Source organism: Pristiophorus japonicus, unplaced genomic scaffold (assembly GCF_044704955.1).
Source record: "Pristiophorus japonicus isolate sPriJap1 unplaced genomic scaffold, sPriJap1.hap1 HAP1_SCAFFOLD_3739, whole genome shotgun sequence".
Classification (NCBI taxonomy): domain Eukaryota; kingdom Metazoa; phylum Chordata; class Chondrichthyes; family Pristiophoridae; genus Pristiophorus; species Pristiophorus japonicus.
This window is the reverse complement of record NW_027253587.1, coordinates 5,704-12,460: the sequence shown is the minus strand read 5'-3', so window position 1 is coordinate 12,460 and position 6,757 is coordinate 5,704. Positions and strand designations below refer to the sequence as shown.

The 6,757-nt window shown below is 41.9% G+C and overlaps 1 long non-coding RNA gene across 1 annotated transcript; it reads left to right on the top strand.

Annotated features, from left to right (window-relative positions):
- The first annotated feature begins 307 nt into the window (after positions 1–307).
- LOC139250441 (uncharacterized) lies at positions 308–6,248 on the top strand. Its single transcript, XR_011591303.1, has 2 exons — positions 308–423; positions 3,887–6,248. It is a non-coding gene; the product is annotated as an uncharacterized lncRNA (long non-coding RNA).
- The last annotated feature ends 509 nt before the right edge of the window (positions 6,249–6,757 follow it).

Below are 6,757 nucleotides of genomic sequence, written 5' to 3'. Positions count from 1 at the left end.
GAGGGGGTGGGGGGGTGGGTGTGTGGGGGAGGGGATGGGTGGGTGCGTGGGGGAGGGGGTGGGTGTGTGGGGGTGGGGTGGGGGGATGTTTGGTGGGGGGGGTGGGTGTGTGGGGGAGGGGATGGGGGTGTGGGGTGGGGGGTGGGGTTGCGGGATGTTTGGAGGGGGGGGTGGGGGTGTGTGTGGGGTGGGTGGGTGTGTGAGGAGGGGAGGTGGTGGGTGTGTGAGGCGGGGGGAAGATATACAAGTATCAGTCCTGGCCTGAAACAACTCTTCAGTGTCTTTCTGGGTTTATTTGGTTAGGAATGGGCACTAACGAAAGACAAGTCGGTGAAACACATGGATTTGTGCCTTACTGTGGTAGACCAGGTCGCCGGTTCCCTCATAAAGCTGCAAGGATGCAGAGACAATGACAGCAGACAGGTAGGTAACGAATGTTGTAGCAGCGGTTAATGCTAAGGGTGCTTGTTGGGTAATCGCAGCTTCGCGAAAGCTAGGGGATAGTATTATTTTTTCAAAACATTGATCTTAAGACTACATACAGAGCAGTACACGCAGTCTTATTCCCTGAAAACTCCCGTGTAAAGTGAGCAATTGGCCTGTCCAGGTCATTCACGGTGCCCCTCCTCAAAGGGGTAGCTAAAGTTCCTACTGAGTGAAGCTTGATTAGCCTTATTTATACCATTTTTAGAAAAAGTAACCTTTATCATTAACTACAGAGGATGTACGACACAGATACAGACCATTCGGCCCATCCAATCCACGCCGGTGTATATGCTCCACTCGAGCCTCCTCCCATCTTTTCAGAGCATAACCCTCTGTTTCCTTCTCCCTCATACGCTTATCTAGCCTCCCCTTAAATACATCGATACTATTCGATTCAACCACTCCCTGTGGTAGCGAGTTCCACATTCTCACCACTCTCTGGGTAAAGAAGTTTCTTCTGAATTCCCGATTGGATTTTTTGGTGGTTATCTTCTAATGATGGCCTCTAGTTATGCTCTTCCCCACAAGTGGAAATATTCTCTCTGTATCCACTCTATCAAAACCTTTCATAATTTTAAAGACCTCTATTAGGTCACCCCTCAGCCCTTTTTCAAGAGAAAAGAGACCCAGCCTGTTCATCATTTCCTGATATGTATACCTTCGCATTTCTGATATCATCATTGTAAATCTTCTCTGCACCCTCTTTAGTGCTTCTATATCCTTTTTATAATGTGGGACCAGAACTGTACGAAGTACTCTTAAGTGTGGTTGAACTAAGGTTCGAAACTGGTTTAGTATAACTTCCCTACTTTTCAATTCTAAACCTCTAGAAATAAACCCTAGTACTTGGTTTGTTTTTATTAATGGCCTTGTTAACCTGTGTCGCAACTTTTAGTGATTTGTGTATTTGTACTCCGAGATCCCTTTGTTCCTCTATCCCAGCTAGACTTGCATCCTCCAAGTAATAAATGACCTCCCTATTCTGTTTTGAATTTCATTTGCCAATTATATGCCCATTCTACAAGTTTCTTAATGTCGTCCTGTAATTTGTTGCAATCGTACTCAGTATTGACTATTTGATATCATCCTCAAATTTAGAAATTGTGTTTTTGATTCCAAAGTCTAAATCGTTAATATAAATTGTGAACAACAGTCCCAGCACTGATCCTTGTGGAACACCACTACCCACCTTCTGCCACTATGAATAGCTACACTTTACCCCTACTCTTGGCTAGCTATCCATTCTGCTAATTGTCCTCTGACTCCGCATTCTCTGACCTTATTCATCAGTCTATTATGGGTTATGTTATCGAAGGCCTTTTGAAAATCTAGATAAATTACATTTACTGCATTATCATAGAAACATAGAAATTTACAGCGCAGAAGGAGGCCATTTCGGCCCATCGTGTCCGCGCCGGCCAACAAAGAGCCACACGGCCCTCGGTCACCAGCCCTGAAGGTTACATATAAACCTATGAACAATGACAGAAAGACAAAGAGCACCCAGCCCAACCAGTCCGCCTCACACAACTGCGACACCCCTTAAACTAAAACATGCTACACTCCACCCCAACCAGAGCCATGTGATCTGGGAGAAGCAAAAGCCAGATAAAAACCCAGGCCAATTTAGGGAGAAAAAATCTGGGAAAATTCCTCTCCGACCCATCCAGGCGATCGAAACTAGTCGAGGATCACCCTGGCCGTATTCTATTCCCTGCTGTACTTACCATCATATCTGCGCTGTCCAGTCTAATCCCAATTACCTGCAGGTTACTGCACTTTTAAGTGCCTGTCCAACCATCTCTTAAAAGTGGTGAGGGTTTCTGCATCCAACACTCTTCCAGATCCCTACAACCCTCTGCGTAAAGAACCCCCCCCCCCCCCGTCAAATCCCCTCTAAACCGTCCACCAACCACCTTAAAATATTCCCCCTCGTAATAGACCCCTCCACCAATGGAAATAGACCCTTACTATCCACTGTGTCCAGGCCCCTCAATATTTTGTACACCTCAATGAGGTCTCCTCTCAACCTCCTCTGTTCCAATGAGAACAAACCCAGCCTATCCAATCTGTCCTCATAACTAATATTCTCCATTCCAGGCAGCATCCTAGTAAATCTCCTCTGCACCCTCTCTAGTGCAATCATGTCCTTCCTATAATACAGCGACCAGAACTGCACGCAATACTCCAGTTGTGGCCTAACCAAAGTATTATACAATTTAAGCATAACCTCCCTGCTCTTATATTCTATGCCCTGGCCAATAAAGGCAAGCATTCCGTATGCCTTCTTAACCACCTTATCCACCTGGCCTGCTACTTTCAGGGATCTGTGGACAAGCACTCCAAGGTCCCTTTTGTTCATCTACACTATTAAGTGCCTAGCGCTTAATGTGTATACGGCTTGGCCCACCTGACCAGTAGATTGATATCCTCCTGCAGCCCATGACTTTCCTCTTCATTATCAACCACACAGCCAATTTTAGTATCGTCTGCAAACTTCTTAATCATATTCCCCATATTCAAATCTAAATGTTGTCTACCATTGTCTGCTCTCTCTGTTACCTCTTCAAAAAATTCAGTGAGGTTGGTCCAGCAAGACTTTCCCTTTTAAAATCCATGCTGACTATTCATGAATATATTTTTGGTTTCTAGTTCTTCTATTTTCTCCTTTCGTCAGGATTCTATTATTTACCCTACCACCGATGTTAAGCTGGCTGGTCTGTAATTCTCTGGACATGTTCTTAAATATAGGTATTATGTTATCTATCTGCCTGTCCTCTGACACTATTCCTTTTTCTAACAAATTATTAAATATGTGTAGTAATGCTTCTGCTATCTCTTCCCTAGATTCTTTCAAATTGCGTGGATACAATCCATTCGGACCACGGGTTTTATCCTTTGCGTTTGATTAGTTTATTTAATATATCCCCTCTTTTCATTTTAAATGTACTTATTTCATTACTAATCTCATCATTCAATATCACTAGCACATTGTCTAATTCTTACTCAGTTTTAATGTTATCCCCCTATTCAATGTCAAAAGATACTATATCCCTACAGTGCTCCATACTTTTGTATCCAATAAGGAATTCAGGAGAAACTTCTTTACCCAGAGTGGTTAGAATGTGGAACTCGCTACCACAAGGAGTAGTTGAGGTGAATAGTGTAGATACATTCAAGAAGAAGCTGGATAAGCACAAGTGGGAGAAAGGAATAGAGGGTTATGCTGATAGGGTGAGATAAAGAGGGATGGGAGGAGGCTTGTGTGGAGCATAAACACCAGCATGGATCTGTTGGGCCGAATGGCCTGTTTCAGTGCTGTAAATACTTACAATTTTGAGCTGTTTTTATAACTCATTTAGCACACTAACCTACTCTTGGTGATACAACTCCTTTACAGAAATGGGAACAAATTGAGAACAATGCAAAACTAAGGCATGTGGGAAGCAACTTGTGCCTGGACAGTCGGAACACCAGGAGCGGTGGGCTCACAGTGGAAGTCTGCAGTTCATCCCTTTCACAACAGTGGAAATTCACACTTAATTTACAGCAGTAATACATCGGGACCGCTACATTTTGGAACTTTCAATGTGGACAATATTTAAATTAAGTTTGCATTCAACCATATACCTCGATTTTTGAAAGAGTTCCATATTCCACCTTTTCTTGAATTAATGTATCGAGTTTCAAAACTCATGGTTCCAGTTACTATAGATATATTACTTTTTCATTTACCCCTCCCTCCTTTCTGATGTAGAGTTAGGTAAAACAGTTAAATAGGACGGTACACATACTTCCATCCCTAACAAGAACCAGTTCAGTTCTTCTCTTGTGGAAGTTTCCCAATATAGATTTCAGTTTTATAGGAAATGCACTGCACTAATAATGAAGGCTGCTTATGAGCTCATCGAACAGTCAAAACATTAACGCCTGGAAAGAGGTCTGGTGTCCAGCTCCGCAGTGTTTCTGAATTCGCATGTTATTTTTACAGTTAATTTTTGTATCGGATCTGTCGTCCAAATGCAAAGCTACTGTGCTTTTTCTGATCAGTTTTCACTGCAGAATTTGCAGACTCCATATCTCCTGTAATTCAGCATATAATGGATTTTGTAAGCCAATAATAACTGATTGAACAAAGAGAGTTAGATGTAGGGAAATGAAACCCTATCCAAAAGAAACCAAACAAGAGCCACACGCTGTACTTGCATTTTGGTTTGTCTTTACTACATTCAACTAAACCGTGGCACTTTTCTTAGTTCTTTGTGTGCTTGAGGGGCTGGGAGTGGGTGTAACCTGTAATTGCGAGGCACAAACACATTGCTAAATGTTATTTAATGGATCAAAGCCTGTTGACAATTCACAGGTGTTTTATATTTATTACGTAAGTAGCCATGTTAAGTGACTGTAACAGCACCAACATTATTCCTTTTGTTTGTGATTCCAGCCTGCACTTTCTGTAAACCCCTCCGAGAATTTGCCCGCTAGCTTTTTCAGCAGTGACTTTTTCAAAGTGGTATCTAACCGGTGCCTTGCTTCTCCCAGGTTGAGTAACAACAACAGAGCCAAATTCCTAGGTGATCACAACGCACCATTAGCAGTGGTAGTATCTTCACGGGTTTTTTTTGCCTGTTGGAAGGCTTAAGAGGAATTGTTATAAAATAGTTGCCAAGTGAAAAAGCAGGAGCTATCTTAAAAAGAAAATGGTTTGTGTGTGCCACTGCTTCTCGAGGTCACCTCTGCTGACAAGTACGTCTTGCTTAATATCAATTTTCTGTAAAGTCTTATTCCATTTATATTTATTTAGTCTACCAAATTGATGACTGTCTTGTCAGGTTACACTGTTAGGATTTAGTAACCACAATGCAATAAAAGTGTCTGGCAGTCAGGAGTACGAAAGGATGATTAAAATAAGAGACATCTCTCTCTCTCTGTCTCCCTCTCTCTATACCTCTCACTTCTCTCTCCCTCCATACCTGTCTGTCTCCTCTCTACCTCTCCCTCTGTGAGTGTCTCTGTCTCTCGCTCTCTCTTACTCTGTCACACTCTATGTGTCTCTCTCTCTTTCTCTCCCATGTCTTTGTTTATGTGAAAGGGCAGACAGCGATTTTATTACCAACTTTAAAAGCAGAAACTACACAACGTGGAACTGCCGAGTTCATTGTTGGAAAGAGAAATTCTACTGCTGCTGAACATGGGGTTTGATAATTTTTTTTTCAAATGAAATGTTTACATGCCAGTGTGCCAAAGTTCATTCTGTAGAAGAGCTTCATCATTTCCATTTATAATTTCTGATAGTCTTGGAATTTTAAATACTAAAGATGTATTTCCTCCTAATAAGAAAACATCCCATTATTAAAAAGTCTTTGCAACTCCCAAAATGAAAAGGGGATTAGTGGAAGGATGGAGAAGGCCCTTCAATTCCACCAGTGTTCATGTTGTCTCTGAGGAACAACGTTGGACTTGCTTTTGCTTTGAAGTGACTTGTGACTGTGTTGAATTTTTTTCCAGTGTAAAATACTGTAATTTCTTTTAATTCCCAATTCTTAAGAGTGACTTTTGTAAAGAGTAACGTTAGTATTGTGCGCAATGATGTCACTGTGGAGTGTTGAAAAGATGACAACAGTATCGTCAGTTCATAGATTGACTCTTCCCGCATTTTTTCTCACTACTCTACAAAGCATGATCTTGCTCATACTTTTTATAGATGTGATGGAAAGCATCTTTGAAAATGAATTAACTTTAATAAACTTTATACCTTTAAATTCCAACTTTTCATGTTTTTTTTAATTGTGTTAATCGAGTAAAATGTTTATAGAAAGAAAGAACTTGCATTTATATAGCACCTTCCACCACCTCAGGATGTCCCAAAGCACCTCACAGCCAATGAAGTACTTTTGGAATGCAGTCACTGGTGTAATGTAGGAAACGCAGCAGCCAATTTGCGCACAAGCAAGTTCCCACAAACAGCAATGTGATAATGACCAGATCATCTGTTTTAGTGATGTTGGTTGAGGGGCAAATCTTGGCCAGGACACCGGGGATAACTCCCCTGCTCTTCAAATAATTTCATGAGATCTTTTGCGTTCACCTGAGAGAGCAGACGGTGCCTCGGTTTAGTATTTCATCTGAAAGACGGCACAGTTGATAGTGCAATGCTACTTCAGTACTGCCACTCATTCAGAGGCAAGAGTGCTACCCACTGAGCCACAGTTGACACCTGCTGCACACGTGAATTCTCGAGATTAAATCTATTTTTCATAGTAAATACTCG